Consider the following 18,520-nt stretch of genomic DNA (forward strand, 5'->3'; position numbering starts at 1 on the left):
GAATAAAAAAAAAGAAGACAAATTCCCACAAGACATGAGCTTCTTCAAGCATAAAGACACTAAATTCTGTCATATAATGCGATGATGTGCAACGCCATGAATAATTAATTCCTACGTGACACATCAATGCAAAGAAAAAGATGAGGAGTCCACGACGTCTAATTAGAAGTAAATAACAACTATGATAAATAACGATGACACTGTCAACTTGTGTTTGCTGTCATCTGCGTAAACGCACCATAATATTTACAATTACTCATGTAACGTGATATCATGTCTGCCTTTCATGTCTCGTGCTGTTTGTTTCCTGTAAAATTACAACAAAAGCAGCATGTAGCCTACCAATATAAATCCTTGCATTCAGAGTGTATTATCATGAAAATGCTTGCTTTGTCTTTTGATTTTGTTGTGTTTTACACTCTAAATTCTCTAATTTGTCTTTAAAGTAATAATTTGCTCATTTTTACACAGGAATTGGTTCATTCGGCCTGACATACTATGTATTACCTTGAAATGTTACATTTGCTTTAAAAATGCTCCATTTGGCTTGTATTGTACATTCAAAATGCCATATTTTATTCTAAAATATTTGATATTTACTGCATTAAGACACTCTAAACTCAAAACACACTAAAATGCTGGATTGTGCTCATTTTATATACAAAATCCTACTTCTTTTTCCTTAAAAATGATATACTTTGCTTCTATTTTAAGATCAAAATGTTATTAAATTGCCTTAAACTGATATTTTGCAAGTTCTGTAGAATCAAGTGAATAACGCCAAATTTACCATGGGTAAGTACGTTTTGTGTTTAAATTGTGTTATTTTGTCATGTTTAATTTAATCTAAGCTCGTTTTTGTCTTAAATGTACGACTAGATAGTTCCTTAAATGCTGTTTTTATCACCCAAAATCAATCTGGTTCTATTAGTTTCTGATCACAGACATTTTTATGATTATTTGTTGAGGATTTGGACTATCGGGGAGGTGACAAGGAAGAGGTTCTCGAGTCACTTTCGAAATAAAACCATTAGAGGTTTTGCATTGGCATACAGAAATAATACTAGGAAAATCAATAAAGTAAAGACTATCCTGGTGTAAACATCTGACCAGTGGAGTGGAGAAAATCATATATCAACAAAGTCCGTGCACTTCCTGCGATCTCAAAGCTGAACTCCGTTTGGAAGCCCCCAGAAGACATCACGTCACATGTTTGATGCATGAGGAGCCGCTTCCGAGTGGGGTGTGGGGTCCACACGGGACCGCCTACATGCCGTCACAATCATGTCCAGAGTGAAGCGACTTTTCCCCGAAGAACCCAGGACGGCTCGCGGCAAAGCCTCTGCGATGGATAGGATTTGAGGCCGGCTATCAGGTATAAGTGCAGGTCCGAGTGGGTGTCCGGCCTGAGGGCAGTGCGTTCTGTTCTCAGGGAATGCCGCGGAAAAAAAAATCGGGTAAAGCAAATAAGTCCTTTTGGGAGTTTCCTGGCTCAGGTAGAAGCTGGGGCTTCAGTGGTCGATCCACTTAAGCACTTGTCAAATCCAAGATTCACAAAGCCACAGCACGCTCAACGAGGCCCACAGACGTGTCATGTAATATGATCATTCCTTGCATGATAATCATTAGAACCACCACCTTTAACAATAGAAATTAACATGCAACTAATAGGAGGACCCCACAAATAACTAAATTCCACAGCATGCTCGTTCAGGTAGGGGTGTTATGGAATTAGTGTAATGCAATTGTCCTTTGCCATTTAATAATGTTTACTACCAACTAGCCCATAACTAAACTACTGTCCAAAAAATGTCCATTATACACTCAGGAACACAGACATGTCGTAAGGCAAATGCCAGTGTCAGTTATTGCACACTAGAAATAAACTCAATGACAAGTACCATATTTTGACGACCATAAGGCACACCTAAAAGTCTTACATTTTCTAAAAAATCAACATCGATAACTGCCTCCTTGAACAATAGAAATTAACAGAACAACTAGTAGTTATTATCCACCATCCAAAAATGTCACAATATGATCACTCCTTCACCAGTTTTTGGTGACAACAGCCACGTCACACAACAGAAATTAACACTTCCGTTGATGCCAAAGTATCTGCACTATTACCCAGATCCTCACTACAATTGTATCTTTCTAGGTTATCATGCAACCAGTTCACATTTTTACTCAGTCCAGGTCTACAATAGTCAACCACTGGGTTTTCCATGTGACATGAGGCTTTTATCAATAAAAGACAGCTCCAGCATGTGAGACAGCATGGGCGTCGACTTGGGCTTATGTAACAATGAGAGCGCACCCCTTTACACGCACCTTTACACCTCCACCCAACCCTTGGTAACAAGGGGGATCAAACGCGTTCCGAATACTAACCACCTCGCCGAGCTTGAAACTACATGACAGCATTCGCGGTAGGGTTAGTGAGTCAGTGTTCTTCCTGCGACTCTGGAATCGCACACTGCATATAAATTGTGTGTGTGTGTGTGTGTGTGTGTGTGTGTGTGTGTGTGTGTGTGTGTGTGTGTGTGTGTGTGTGTGTGTGTGTGTGTGTGTGTGTGTGTGTGTCCTGAGTCTCAAGGCAAAGCACATACAAGCAGCATCAGACATTCTTTTTTTAGTTGGAGCAATGTGAAAGGCGAAAGAGTGGCCACTCTTGGAAACCAACACGACGATTACCATGGCAACAGACGACTTCCACAGTGCGCAATAGAAGTAAAGATAACAAGTTGAAATAATCGACAAATACAACAACAAAAAAAATCCATGGTACACTCTGTCACATGCTTGGGCAATGCAAGTGTCACATGATTAACACAATAGCTCATCATATTCCGTTATACAAGATTAGGAATACCTTTCACAATAGAAATTTCATTTAAAAAACAGACACATGCAAGGAATAATCCACTAGGGCTGTGAAGGAATCGTTGGTGACTCAAATAGAGAAGTGAACTGGCCAATAAAAATGAACGCTGAATCCGATTTTTCAGATTCGAGTCAGGGGTCACACCACAACAACAGCGCTAACTGGTGTGTAACGCCTTTGTCCAGTCCCTCTCCCCCACCCTCCAACATCTTCTCTTGACACCCCAAGACCATAGGAAACCACATAACCTTTGAAGGTTGCTACTGTATGGATGTGGTCAGTGCACATGCTCTGTTCAAATAAGCATTAAATTCACCTGTTAAGCATTCAGTCAATGAAGCCTAAATAGTCAGTGTATCAACACCTTTAGTTATGTTTACTCACTGTTGGCCTCTCACGCTAATGGAAATACGAACATACCCAAGTTAGCTTTGTGCTAGCTAGCAGCTGGTACAAAACAAGCGATGGATGGATTTAAAAGCGGTCTAAAAAAAGACCCTGGGTTCTGCCATTGGCCAGTGTATGACAAGGGATCCTATAGATTAAAGGGGAAGTCCACCCCAAAAATGTTTTTTTTTTTACATTAATATGTTCTATGCAGCCCCACTAGTCTAAATATGGCATTCTGGTTAATATTGCATTAGTGGAATATGAGTTAAGCAGCAAAATCCAGCTGTTTTTATCCATCTCAGGGTGCGGCCATTTTGCCACTTGCTGCCAACTAAAGATGCCATCAATGTTGCTCATGGCTCAGGTAACAACCAATCACAACACAGCTTTGGAAAACAGGGGAGCTGTGATTGGTCGTTGCCTGAGACCTGCGAAACTGTGATGTCATCTTCAGTCAACAGCAAGTGGTAAAATGGTAACGGCTGGATTTTGCTTCACAACTCATATTCCACAAATGTAATATTAATCAGAATGTCATGTTTAGACTAATGGAGTCACATGTATTATTGTCAAGAAATGTTTAAGGTTGACTTCCACGTTAAAGTAATGTATTCCATAGGTTGACACTGCTGTGTCATTTTACACTTTGATGTGTTTAAAAAAAAAAGAAGAAAAAGTGAATATGAGGCTTCATAAAGCACTTTGGACAAGATATGGTGTAGATACAGCGCTATAGAGGCACACTCCATTTCCCATTTACTATGATCAAGTAGGATTTTCCACTTTTTGGACTATGATGTGTTTTTCAGCAAAAACAATCAATGTGCACGTGTCTGTCTTGATTAATTGCTCCAGTTGCAAATGATCCACGGCAACGACATCCATGCACATTAGAAATAAACAAAATGGCGAGTAGAAATAATCTACAGTCACAAAAAGTTCACGTCACACTTGGGCACATCACAATAGAAGAAGAAAAAAGAGAAAAATAAACTCAATCACTACAAATAATTAACAAAGACAAAAAATAATCCACAGCATGGTTGAATGTGGGAACATGCACAATATACACGTGTGCGTGTGCGTGTGTGTCTCAAGTCTCAAGGCAACGCGCATATAAACACATCAGACATTTTTTAGGCGATAATTAAGGTGGAAAAAAAATGTCCACACTTTGAAACCAATACAACGGTCACCATGGCAACAGAAGACCCCAATGTTCTCTCTGCACCAAACAGGCGGAGAACAATCACCAAGGATAGAGTTCTTTCATTAAGGTTTAAGCGGGATGTTGTTGATATTTATTGCGTGTGTGTGCGTGTGTGCGTGTGCGTGTGTGAGTGCATGCTGCGCCACAAACCCATTCAAGGCTGCTAACAAGAGTGCACAAGGTATTTATTTTCTAGTTTTAAAGTAACAAGCTTTTTGTGACAATTCTAAGAGCGTGGAATAGTAATAAAGAAACAACACTTACCTGCATTAAAGGAAGTGCAAAAGGAAAAAAGAGAAGCAAAACTAATTCATGAATTTTTCACACCCTGCAATAGTGACAAGACTTCAATCAACAGCAACACATTGCTACCTTATAGACACAGGGAAAAAAATGGGTTTGCATGTTAATTTGAAAATTCAACCCCTGAAGCCAGCGTCACTTATTAGCATGAAATTTGGTAGGTATGTTTATCACGAGAAGACCCAGAAGAAAAAAAATCAAAAAGCTATGCATGAAATGACGCAGTAAGTTTCCCATTGAGGTTTAAACAGCCATAATGGGGGCATTTTCAATATGTATAGAAAGTCACAAATTTAGCCTCTGAAGGCAGTTTGACTTTGCAATGTGAAAATTAGTACGCATGTCTATCATGAGTAGGCGCACGAAAAAGTCTCAGTGATTATGCTGGAAAAGACACAGGAAGTCTAGCTATTTTGGATTGAAGTGTTCATTTTACGGTCTTTTTTGTCAGACATAATACAGTAATTTCAAGTAATCATTCAAAAAACAGAAAGTCTCCCATTGTAGCTCAAACAGCCATTAAGTAGGTCTCATGGATAGAAATTTGGAAATTTAGCTGTCCAAGTCAGTTCACTGAGCAACATGAAATCTATTAGGCATGTCAATCATCAGTAGACAAAGCAAATGCCTCAAGTGACGACGCCCGGAAAGACAAAGGATGTCTTCCGTTTGCCATTATATTGGCATTTTGGCCATCCATGATATCCATGAGAAAAACCCAAAACAAAACAAAGATAAAAAAAAAAAAGTCACTGGAGACCACGCCCGAAAACACACTCTTCTTCCTCGATCCTCCAACAATCAATTTCTCAGAGCCGGATACACTTGATTGTGGGGATCATTTGAAGTGGCGACACTCGGGCATCACGCACACCAGAAGAGCGTCAAGTGATTGCCGGACACATCTAATGTCTTCAGCCTTTAAAAATGTCTCAGAGAATATCTACGGCACACGTCTGCATTCCCCAACCCTCCGCCCTCCGCCGCGCTCGCACACTTGACAAGTTTTTCCTTCTCCACCGGCTTTATCGGCTTTTGCTTGAGTGTGTTCATGTGAGGAAGGGCCCCTAGTGGAAAATTCCATTAGCTCGCTTGGAGATGCCAACGGGAGATTCGCACTTGACAGACGGAAAATCTGTTTGAATCTGGTAGAGCCACGGCCAAAATGTGTAGACTGATTTGCACCTCGGACCATCTGGGAGCAGATTTCATTCAAAATCAACAGCGCTCGCTCGGACGTATAACAATAGTGATGTTTGTAAACAATCAATTGGAAATTATGAATAGTGGGGCAAGGATAAGGGAATGTGTACTAAAGCCAAAACATGAGGCATTAAAATACTAAATGAACATATTCCAGTGTTTTCTAAACTTGATTGAGCCAAGAGACACATTTTGCATTCAAACAGCACGCCACCAAACAAAATAGTCACAAAAGGTACTGTGGTTGTATGCAGTATACTCAAATAATCATAATCCCGTTTCAATCTACTCACATATATATATTTACACACTGTGTAGCTTTTAGTTTTACAAAATGACAAAGGCATGCTAACTGGTGGTCGAGTTACTCTTGTAGTGCTAGCAAGCTAAGCTAAAGAGTCCAGCTACATAATTCATACTAGTTTCACCATTTTTACTGGCCTATTGTTTTGTTTTTAAAGCTATAACTACAATTTTGCAGATGCTCCTCTTATACTCAACAGAAGAAAAACTGGAATGCTAACCAAATCACAATCATGGTACATGAGAGATAGCCTACCAACACTAGCTTTGTGCTACTGGCTAAATTATTATTATTTTTTCTTGTTTTCGGATGATTCTAATAGTAAATAGAGACATTTAAGTGCAGCCTTCGAAGCAGAGAATGTCATCAAACGATGTCACCCTGCTTAACGAGTCAGCAGAGGAAGCTAATCGCTAACCCCCTGTTCTCATTTTACGACTTCCCGGTTCTTCTCCCCGACATCCGCCATCAAGGGGCCCGGGCAATAATGGCTCCTTAACCAGTTAATGCTGTGCGAGCGCTGCTAATTAGCAATAACACGGAAGTCACGGGAGTCACCGTGGAGAAAAGGGACTGGGGGAACCGCATATTAGCGTGTTCATTAACACGCCTTTCACCTCGTTCTGCTGTCTGATTAGCACCTCTTCATTTACCATATTTGTAAGCAGATACACTCCCCTCCAAATGTATTGGAATAGGAAGGCCACATCTTTTGTTTTTCTCTAAAAAAAACATGTGGGCTCCCTCTAGTGGTAGTAAAAATAATTACATGTTTTGGGTAGCATTTAGTTACTTTTATGTGCAATACAATCTATTGGAATGTTTGTAGTCTATTTGACATTTTCCTAGATTTAAGTGCAGTATTTGTGCTAAACGTGTGCTTAATTTGCAGTGGCTTACAATAATAATAATGAATATACTTTCGGCCTACTATGTTGCTTTTATCTTCATGTTGGTTATTATGGTGTTGCAGATAGTACTTGGTATAACAATTTTGAGAAAGACTGGCTTAACTATTCCAATACTTTTGGAGATGAGTGTATACTGTCTATGGGCTGGCCGAGTAGCATGTTGCGCTTTACGGCTTTGAAGTCAATCACGTCAGGGGGAAACAATTACACATTAACTCAAAGTGGAGGCCATTATTTATTTATCGAGCATATATAGTTAAGGGTTTTGGCCATAACCCAAAGCTGTAGGGGTGCAATTACGAAGTCTGGCAGTGAGGATTAGGTGATAAGTGTGAAAGCTTTTACTAATTTTGTTTCTTTGTTTTTGTTATATTTATCAAGCCATGCGGGTGTGCACTTATTAAGTGTGTGAGTTGCGCACACACTATAGAGTCATAGATCTAAAATAAACTTATTGGTTTGCTCCCGGTGTGATGTGTGAGCTGCTTATCAACTCATAAAACTAGGGAAATAATAATTGCACAGGCTTTATCTAGGTGACCTTTTGAAGGCTTAGCGGGAAAAGTAGCTTATTTAAGAGCAGCCAATAATGACTGGAGTTCACATTCATGAAACAACAGAAAGGAGTGTCTAAAAGAGATAAAACTACACTAACAGAGTCACTTACCTTACTGTGCATTAACTATGAAGCACTATTCAGTCTAAGCCGAACAGTTTTTGAACCTTTTCAGCAATTATCTTCAAACATGTACAGCATACTGTACAGTATTTGGAAACTTTACAGGATCTCTAAGGAACAGCTAAAACTGAAAAAAAAAACTTTTTGAAATTAGAGTGGTTCTATGGGTTTGCTCTCTGAAGCATCGCACTTGTTCAGCTTCAACAAGGATGTACTCCACACTTGGCTGCTTACCGTTTGGACTTGCGGGACTTGAGCATCGACAAAATCTCTGCCGGGCGTGACGAGCGAGAGAGACACACTCTCGTCTCTGTTCCAGACGACAAGATAACAAACACGGATTTGCACTTTAATTACCCTCAATTAAACCGGGAGCCACGTACGGCGTGTTTGGATGGGCACGACACGAAACGAGAGCTTCTGCCATTCAACACGACACATGTACAACTGAGGAATGCCGCTTCGTCCAAATCCATCATCCAAGCATAATAGAAATAAACGGCATGACTAGCAGAGCTAGCAAAAATTGTACTGATGTAAATCTGTTGATACTTTGATGACTTGATAAAAAGTAAAAAGAAAAAAATTGTTACATGCACGTTATATGATGAATGAAGTTGTTCTTTCCAATAATCCTGGCAGCTGCCAGTTTGACAACAAATAATCCACAGGCACACTTTGCCATGCACAAATTATTTATGATAACCGTGAACTTGCACAATATAAATAAAGAGAATGACAAGAAAGAATTCACAGAGTACAAATAAATAAATGATCTACAGCATGCCTATACAAAAAGTATGCCTAGTTAAGGTGATTTTCCAAGTTCATACTGTGCCCCATTTTAAGAAGCAGATCCTGAGCCTTGTTTCTTTCCTTCCCCTTTTCTTATGTTTCATTTTTATCTAAGAACATCTAGGGAGCTGAAAAGCGACCCAACAGGCTTCCCGTTCTGTCTCCCTCTGTTGGTCTCATGTTTCTTTGACGACTGGGGGGGAATTGCACTTTTTGGGATCAATATAATAACTGAATTTGATCATTCCTTGTACTTGTTATTGATGAAAACAGACACTTTATACAGCCGAAATAAATACCTACAAATGGTCCATGGTTTAAAAAACAAACAAGCACACTGGGACGTGGACAATTACTGTCATGCAAGTTACTGATTACAAATATTTTCATGCACAATAGAAATAAACAGAAGAACCATATTAATCCACTGTGAAAACAAATCCTAATCAACGCTCAGTCATTTGTACTCATGTGGTCATTTACGCACCATATGCCAATTATTAATGATAAATTATCACCTTGGAAAATAGAAATAAACAAAATGACTAGAATAAATCCAGAGAATAAAAAAAAGTTCTTTGATCTCATGGAATGTACATGTTATTGGAGTAAAGTGATCACTACTTTTGCCAGTTCTTGACGCATTGATTCAGCATTTTTTGGTGCTTGCTGTATTTTATATTATTCATTGATATTTATTTTATTTACTTGTCCACTTACCTACTTCTAGTGTAATATTTGTATTATTATTATTGTATTTACTTATTTACTTCCCTACTTATGATATTCATTGTATTATTATTAGTATTATTATACAATGATATATATATATATCATTGTATGCAGTAATGGCTGTTTTAATGTGCTTTATAGATAAAGTTAAATTGAGTTGAGTTCTTCTTGACACAATAGGAATAAACATTGATGAGAAATAATACACAGTCAAAAAACAACAATAACAATAAATCAATGGTTCACGGAGTGCTCTGCCTCGATGTCATATGATTAATTTGTATAAAAACGGATCCCCCTGTCCCGTTATTAAATTTGAATGAAGTTTCTCCTGGGAAGTGACGTGACATTACGGATGGAATAATAATGTCTGAATGCATAATTAAAAAATAAAGTTAACTTCTTCTCCCCGATCCAACCCCCCCTACCCCCAGTCTCTTTAATCCACTCAAATCTGAATGATAAATCAGCCAAAGTGTCATCTTCATTCTGCACCATCTCAGTTGCATCGCTCAAGTCCTTCATCTGCGTTTCTGTGCATAAATTTAACCGCATATGAATATTGGGGACTCATGATGAAGAGCTGAGGGAAATATTGTACTTTGCATTAGGTTAATTTATACACTGTACACCAACGCTAATACTTATGAAGGGCCGGCTCGCGGTTTGTACAGTTTCACTCAAAGCTACTGCTGTGATACAATATGTAACTTGTGACACATTCAGTAAACTGGAGTTTAATTAAATGATAATGAACATTTATAAAGCACAGCTATGGGATGATGTTCCCATGAGCAGGATCAGATCAGTGGCTACGTGTGAAAAATGACGATTCAAGAATAGTACATTTTCAAGTCCGTTGATTTTATTTGGTTCAAATCATTGGCATTAGATTCGATATGGTACAGTATCTCTTGTCATATTGGTTCAAATCTGTATTCAGTAACTATGCATTGTAATAATTAATGATACATATTTCGAAATTTCTCATTTCTAATATTTGTAAATAATAATTTGTTTCATCTGTCAAAAAATATTAAACGTTGTACACTTAATGGAAGAAGAGTGGCTGAAAAATTAAAGCCCCCCCAAAATTAAAAATTGTATGTATTATTTTTGATTTATTAATTAATTTTTTGATTTATATATATATATATATATATATATATATATATATTTATATTTATATATATATATATATTTTTTTTGCATAAACCATTACACCCTGGGAGTCTAACGCATGTGAGTTGGAGGGTTGCCTAAATAGACATTTTGAAATAGAAGTGCAACAAAGTGTGTTTAACTCAGCCGAGCTAAAGTTTCAAATCACACATAATTATTACCAGAAAAGTTAAATACTGCGAAAATGAGAGTGGTTAATGTGTCAGACACTCAAAATTTCCATTTAAAGACCTCCTTCTTTCATCTGTCATGTGTCATACCCGCCTGCCAATTACTCTAATGTTACTATTGCAGATTAAGGATCTAGACTATTAAATCACATTAACTGGGCTAGTGTGCATATGTGTCTGTACTCTTCATGGACTTAAAACACATTTATTTATTTATTTATTGAACATGTTTCCAATTAAGTTGATCATCAAGTAATCCTAAATAAGTACTCACATCTACCTTTACCTTGCAATATTTTGAGCCACTGACTGACTAACATTTGTTGGCTTTTTATTAAATAGTTTATAATCTTTTTTTTCTTCCAGGTTTTGTATTTATTGTTAATCATAATCAGATCATAATCTGAGATATAGAGAAGAAATATACATTTTAACATATAACGTATTTGTGGTATCATAAAGATAGATACAAAATATTTGTGGGCCTAATACAGATCCTTGTGTACCACCACATTCTGCTGGTGTTATGGGATTGAATGTTACTTGTTTATTCATTTTCAGTCAGGCTACTTAAATAACTTCTAATCCAATCATAATCTAGTCCTCAAATTCCGTAATGTTCTTTTTTTTTTTTTAAAGCAAGATGCCATGGTTTACAGTGTCAAAAACACTTTTAGGCCAATCAATATCCCCGCTTAATCAATAATTTTTCACTGTTATTGTTAATTTCGTATGTTAACTGTCATTAAATTGAAAACAAATTCTGAAAACCATATTGTCTGGGACATATTTGGCCAAGAACTAATCTAATCGTAGTCTACTTTAAAGAGTTTCTCAAGAATTTAGTGATATAATAATGAGATGATTCGGGAATTATCATACATTTACTTATCTCCAGTTTTAAAAATTAGAATTACTTCTGCCATTTTCACACCATCTGGAAATATACCCTGGACTGCTGTAATGATCTCTTGCAAATATCAGAAACCGGTCTTGCAAATTTGACATTGACTGTTTGATAAAATCCATATGAAATCCATTTTCAGCATGCAAATTCTTCTGATTATTTCTGTTACAGAGACACAGTATATGGTATGCGTGTTCTGGTTTTTCAAAAAGTTCATGTTTATGTTACTTGCTGGTTTAAACTGGCTTGCAAGGTTAAGGTATACTTTAACAGAGCCCTAAAGTGTCATGGGGATGGGGTGGGGGAAGTGAAATATGTTTCTCCACAGGATGATAAATTTTCTCTTCCTATAAGTTTCTCATTCTAACGAGGTGACGGTTGCCATGCAAAACTGGATAAGGGTGAGAACACATTAATTATAATGACAGGAACATTGCGCAAGAGCATGTACCACAGACTTTTTGACAGTGGATTTCTAGTCATTATGTTTATTTCAATTGTGCAATCTGGGAGTTATTATGAATAAATGACGAGAGGAATGATCACAGTAATCATGGTACATGCACACACTGCATGCTCCCATACGCTGTAGACTTTTTTTCAGGGGAGTTTTTCCATTTGTTCTATTGATTTCTATTGTGCAAGTTGATGGTTATCATGATTAACTGGCAAGATCATATTGTTGGTAGGACCTTCTATTGTGAGCGCAGAGGTTCCAATGTGTGACCTAATGTGTTGACCTATTGACAATTGATCATTTCTAATTGTTGTGCTTGTTTCGATTGTGCAAGGTCATGAACAAGTGGCAAGGGAAGTGATCACATTAAATACATTACAAAAAATATATATAAAAAAATACATTGCATGTGCACATGTGCTGTGGCCTTTCTTAACGACTGACCATTTCTAGCCATTCTGTTTACTTATTTTGTGTAAGGTGGTGATTGTCACCCTAACAGGCGTGAGGAAATTCACTTTCTAAAGGCAGATGTTTCACTTAATTTTTTGCTCTTGTCAATTGTTAACCTAATCAAGAGGCGAGCAAGAAGGAGGTCAACTCAGTTCGGCTGTCAGATCAAGCAAATATATCAATCGAAGCCTTTTATCGCACACGACGAAACACGTCTCACCATAATTGTCCGCCTACTACTAATGCGGGTAAGCAAAGCTGCGAAAGGTTAGATTGTGAAATACGGACTCGGCCGAGTGGATTTATGCAGAATGCATTGCCGCTGCTGCATAATGCATGCCTCCCGCCCGCTTTAAGAAATGCAAATCATGCGGCAAGTTGATGGAATCCATTCAAGTTGATGGACTTCATCCAGCAGCAGCAGCAGCAGCACTGTGCCCATGAAATATTTGTGATTCTTCAAATGTTATTGATGCGGCAAAAGTAAAAGAGAGTGCGAGAGAGACAGTGAGGGACAAAAGAGTGGCGAGGAGGTAATGAAAGAGTAGAAAGTTGGCCTCGTACTGTACGACGCCAGATGTTTGCGCCTTTCCGGGCCGCTATTAAACACGGAATTAAAGGCGAGTCGCGGGTCTCGCCAACCCACTTTTACATGCACAAAGAAAGTTTTTACTGCCGCTTGTCAGGATAATTCGCCAGGTGGAGTGTCATGCATTTACATCGGCGATATGCAAACACAAAGATAATCGTACCCGTGTAAGCAGAGCGTGCACGATAAACTTCCTTTCATACCATCCTTGGTATATTTCCTCCCCACCTTCTTTCCTTCCAACCTTCCACCTGTCCTTCCTTCCTTTCATACATCTAAGTTTCCATATTTTCCTCCCATTATAAAGATTAATTTAAAAAAGTGCGCTTGGCCATCCTTGTAAATTAAAAATGCAACTTTAAATGTAAAACATGCTCAGAATTCAAGCCAAAATGCAACATGAATTGAATTCCACTCATGTTAAGGAAGAACTGATATCCAAGGTCCCATTTAATGTACTGTATTCAATCACAGATCCATAATAGACTTGATGTTAGACCACTATTGGAACTCTTTTCAGACAAACGTAAATAAATCTGAAGTCGTTCCTCTAATGGTGCCTCGCAGCAGCGTGCAGGCAAGATTCACAAGTGTGCAAATATTTTGGCCCGCGGGGACGAGGAAGGCGAGGAGGGGGAGGAAGAACGATGCAATGTGAATGGCGAGCATGTGACAGCTCCCTCATTTGGAGCTGGGCCACGACTCCTGGTGGACTCTTTACCTCGCCGAGAAAAGAGGCTCAAAGAAGCCAATCGATTGCAATTTAGGCCAACTTGTCACTTCCTCCCTCATCTCCATCTCGCAAGCTCGCATCCCGGGAGGCCGTTCGGCGTACCGATAGGACAACAAAAAGCAGAGCGGGGACGAGAGGATTGATGGTTGTCGCGATGGGACGGCGCTACTGATAAACACGTCCAAACACCAGGCTCTGCTTCTTCCTGTCGTTTAACCTTTCATCATAGCAGATAGAGTCCGAGGCCTGACGCTTGCAATCAATCCGTCGCTTATCGGCCATAAAGTCAGCAGTTATGAATGCAGTGGCCTCACATGACATCACTACATCATCTTAAAATCATGCAGCAGCAACGATGTAACAGACCACTTGCAGTGGGGTACAAACAGTGCAGTGGAAGGAGAACCATCATAATTTTCTTCAGTTAACTAATTTGCTCCCAAAAACGTCTAAATATGTTGTATTTTAAATTTTTTGTTTTTTTAATGGTTTTTTTATGCTAGAGCCTACAGAAGGTTTTGATGCAGCCTCTGAACTGAAGAGAATGCTTGAAGCAATGGTAGTTAGTACAAAAACGGCCAGGAGGTGGCAGCAGAGTATACGAGATCAACCAGGGCCATGTTGCAAAAAGCTCTTTCCCCCACTGTTTAAAACAGTTTTGTGAATAATGATGAAACTTAGCTATATTCTAATTGTAATTGCTGCAAAACTGAAACTGATAGAAATGTACTTTTTTTTCCTGATGAAGGAAAAGACTCTCGTCTTTATTTTGGTAGGTTCCATGTTTTTATAGCAATAGAACACAATCTTCTGTAGGCCTTGCAAAATCAGTCAAAATCCAGTAAAACTGCCGGGAGCGAAGGGGGTTGCTTCAGTGAAAATGGCTGTGAGTGAATGAGTTGAATGCTTACCTGAAGTCTCCAAAATTATACTATGAGTAACTTTTTTTTAAAAATAATTAGAAAAAAAACAAACCTAAAATAAAATTAAAAGACAAATAATATATAACTTGAGTAAAAATAACAATATAGGAAATGAAATAAATAAAACATTTTCAAACAAGAATGAAGAATGAATTAAATATATAAAATACAAAAGAATAGATAGCTGCTGCTTGCTCCGCTCAGCAGGCCCATAATAAAATGGAAATATATAAATAAAAGACAAAATGAAAAATAATTTAAACAATAAAAATTAAATCATTATTAATAACAATGCACAAAGAATAAATACAATACATTATATAAATATATACAAAAATAAATACAAACAAACAAAATAATAATAAAACAAACGTAAGATACAGAAAATAATGACTGTCCAGTCTTGTTTGATTCAGCAAGTATTTACTTTGTAAATGTATCATGTTCAGATGTGTACCATATGTTACTGCACTTAAGTGGACGGAACTTCTCAAACTTTACTTCTTTCAAGATCCCAGTCTTAAGTCAATTTCTCAGATATGGTGAAGGTCTCCAGGCACTTTTGTTCTTACACTAGAACTTGTTGCACCTGCCATTAATATTTGCTACATACTGCATGTCCTGTCCTCCAACACAAGTATTACTTCCTGCTCTACCTGCCACATTTTCAATGTCAATGTTCCACCATCAAAAGGAGCTGTCAAGTCGGCAAAGACGAACGTCGATAACTTGGCCGGTCCGGAATGTAAGAAACTCGTCAAGTTCCGAATCAATCGAACAGCAGCTGTCGGAAGCTGATATTCAAATATCATTATTGCATCTTCCCGGCTTAGCGAGTGGAACTTGTGCCAAGACGCTTTGCTAATCTGTCACCGTCATTATCTTCACAGTCCGGCGAGAATTTGCTGACAATTAGCTTCCATCATCCACCTGCCACCTCTAACATCACTGGGTTAGAAATACAGAGGGGAGTTGTTCTAAATATGACCGTTTTTTTAACACCATATCTATATATAGGCTACATTTCGAACCAATGCAATCACTAGTATGTTCCTGTTAGTCAAAGAGATGACATGTTTACGTGTGATTTTTTTTTCTTAGTGTAGATTTTAAACAATGAGTGTGGAAGAACACTATTTGGGAGGTCTGACCCAAGATTTTCTGGCAAAGCGACAAATCGAAAACTGAAAACAATCAAACAATCAAACAAATAAATATTTTTAAATGTATAATTTTAAAAAATATAAGTGAAGTGTATAATACACACAAAAAATATTAATAGACAAATAAAAAAATCCAAATGAAACACAACAAAAAAGATCTAAATAAAGACAGACAAATAAGTAAGCTAAATTAAAACCTAAAATGAAAATCTAAAACTAGAAATTTTACATTTAAATGAAAATTTAAACTAACAACATGGGTAATAGTACAAATTAAATAAGAATAAACATGTAAATGAAGTACTATTTAAAAAAAAGTACAAAAATAGTATTGATAAAAAAATAATAATAATAATAATAATAATTTTAATAAATATATATAATAAAATAAAAAATAACTCACAACTGAAATTTAATAAAATATCAATAAAATCTAAACACATACAAAATTAATAAAATAAAATAGTAAGTTATTAAAAAGGATGGGAAAAAAGTTTTTAAAATGCTAAATTTAATAAAAAATAAAAAAAAGACCCTAAATAATAATAAAAATAAATAAATAGCAATTAAACAGGAAATAATAAAATGAAATAAAAACACAATAAAAAAGGAAGTATTAATTAAATAACATAATGAAACTTGTTCGATTTTCAGATATTGAAATTAAACATGTTTTGACATATGTACCTCTGTGTTTTTGTGAGAAGAATATTTCCTGGATTATTTTCATGTGCACACATCATAATCCCTGGTAACAAACTGTCTAAAATGTACAGATGATAAGAATAATAAGAATAAATTTGACAATCCATCAAGTGCATCCAAATAAGACCACAAAAAGAAAAGACCAATCAAATATTGAAGAGTCTCGCGGGCGATGGCACGCAAGAGCAAACCCGCCCGACTGTCACCTGATACAATTGCACGATGCTAAAATATTAACTCCATGCAATCTCTGACACGCAAAGTTCAATGGAGTTCACCTACAAAAGTCAACATGCCAAATAATATTAATAATAATAATAATAAGCATAACAATAATAATAATAATAATGAGCTTTAAGTAGCTTCTAAGGGGTATCTCGTTCACATGTAAATCTATTTCAGATTGCCTTCATGACAAATACCAACTGTGGTATTTCAACAAGTGAATACATTGAAATTGAAGAAATTAACAAGATAGACATGATGGACACGTTACAAATGTGACATGGCAAAGTGACACGATGATTATGAACATGTCATATGATAAGACTGATGGAATTATGTAGGTGTTGGTCACATGATTTTATGGCCATGTGATGTGGTGGCATAAAGTTCATTTTGGTCATATGACATGATGGACATGAATTGATGAAATGATGGACATGCTGATTGGATGACATTCTAGACATGCGACAAGATGGACATGTTAGACACATGACATGACAATGTGACATTATGGACATTCTGTCACATGACATTATGGACATGTGACAAGATAGACACGTTTGACACATGACATGGTAATGTGACATGTTGGACATTCTGTCAAATTACATTATGGACATGTTAGTCACCTGGCATTATGGACATGTGACAAGATGGACAGGTTACACACATGACATGGCAATGTGACAAGTTGGACAGTGTCACATGACATTATAGACATGTGACAAGATGGACATGTTAGTCACATGGCATGAATGTGACATGATGGATATGTGCTATGATGGGTATGTTGGTTGAATGACGGGATGACGTGCCATTATGGACATGAGACATGATGACGTAAGTGACATGATTGCATGACATGATGGACACGTGACATGATAGATGTGACATGATGGACACGTGACATGATATATGTGACATGATGGACAAGCTAGTTGCAGGACATGGATATGTGACACGATGAACATGACATGATCGTCACATGACATGATGGACTTGTCACATGATGGACGATGATGGATGTGTGACATGTTGGGTTTGTCACAGCCAAATGATGGATGTGATAAACATGAAAGTGTGACTTTTGCAGAACATCTAATTCCAGGTAATCCTGTTGGTTAAACGACATGATGGATGTAGTACGATTTCAGACTGGCATGTTGGTCACATGGCAAGAGCAGTTTGATGTTGACATGACATGAGTGACTCAACATGTATCCTCAGCAAAAGTCAGCCAGTAGTTGAAACATTTCAGCCCTGGACGACAGTCCCTTCAATAGACAAGAAATTTGGTAGACATATTTTTCATAACATGATGTACAAAAAAGCCTCAAGGACCCATACCTGAACTTGAATAGGATTTCATCCATATTGGTTTGAAGCATCCATTTTGGACATTTGCTCTTACTTGGCAATATGCCCAAATGAGCCCCAATAGGAAGTATGTACTGCATCCTAGAAATTGGGGTGACATCAAATTGCAAACTATTTTCGACTACACATTTTAATGTGTGCTGTAAGTGGCGTCAATGATTGATGATCATTTCAAGTATTCGTCATGGGGTGTGAGCACCCGTTCCTCTGCTGCTTTAATTG

At 37.4% G+C, this 18,520-nt stretch overlaps 1 protein-coding gene across 1 annotated transcript in view; it reads right to left on the minus strand.

Moving 5' to 3' along the window:
- Window positions 1–18,520, minus strand: part of lingo2 (leucine rich repeat and Ig domain containing 2) — a 215,464-nt gene that overhangs the window by 54,026 nt on the left and 142,918 nt on the right. The gene's annotated exons all lie outside the window — the stretch shown is intronic.

The sequence above is a fragment of the Leptonotus elevatus genome, chromosome 9 (genome assembly GCF_054856555.1).
Source record: "Leptonotus elevatus isolate MCC_2025b chromosome 9, RoL_Lele_1.0, whole genome shotgun sequence".
Taxonomy (NCBI): Eukaryota; Metazoa; Chordata; class Actinopteri; order Syngnathiformes; family Syngnathidae; genus Leptonotus; species Leptonotus elevatus.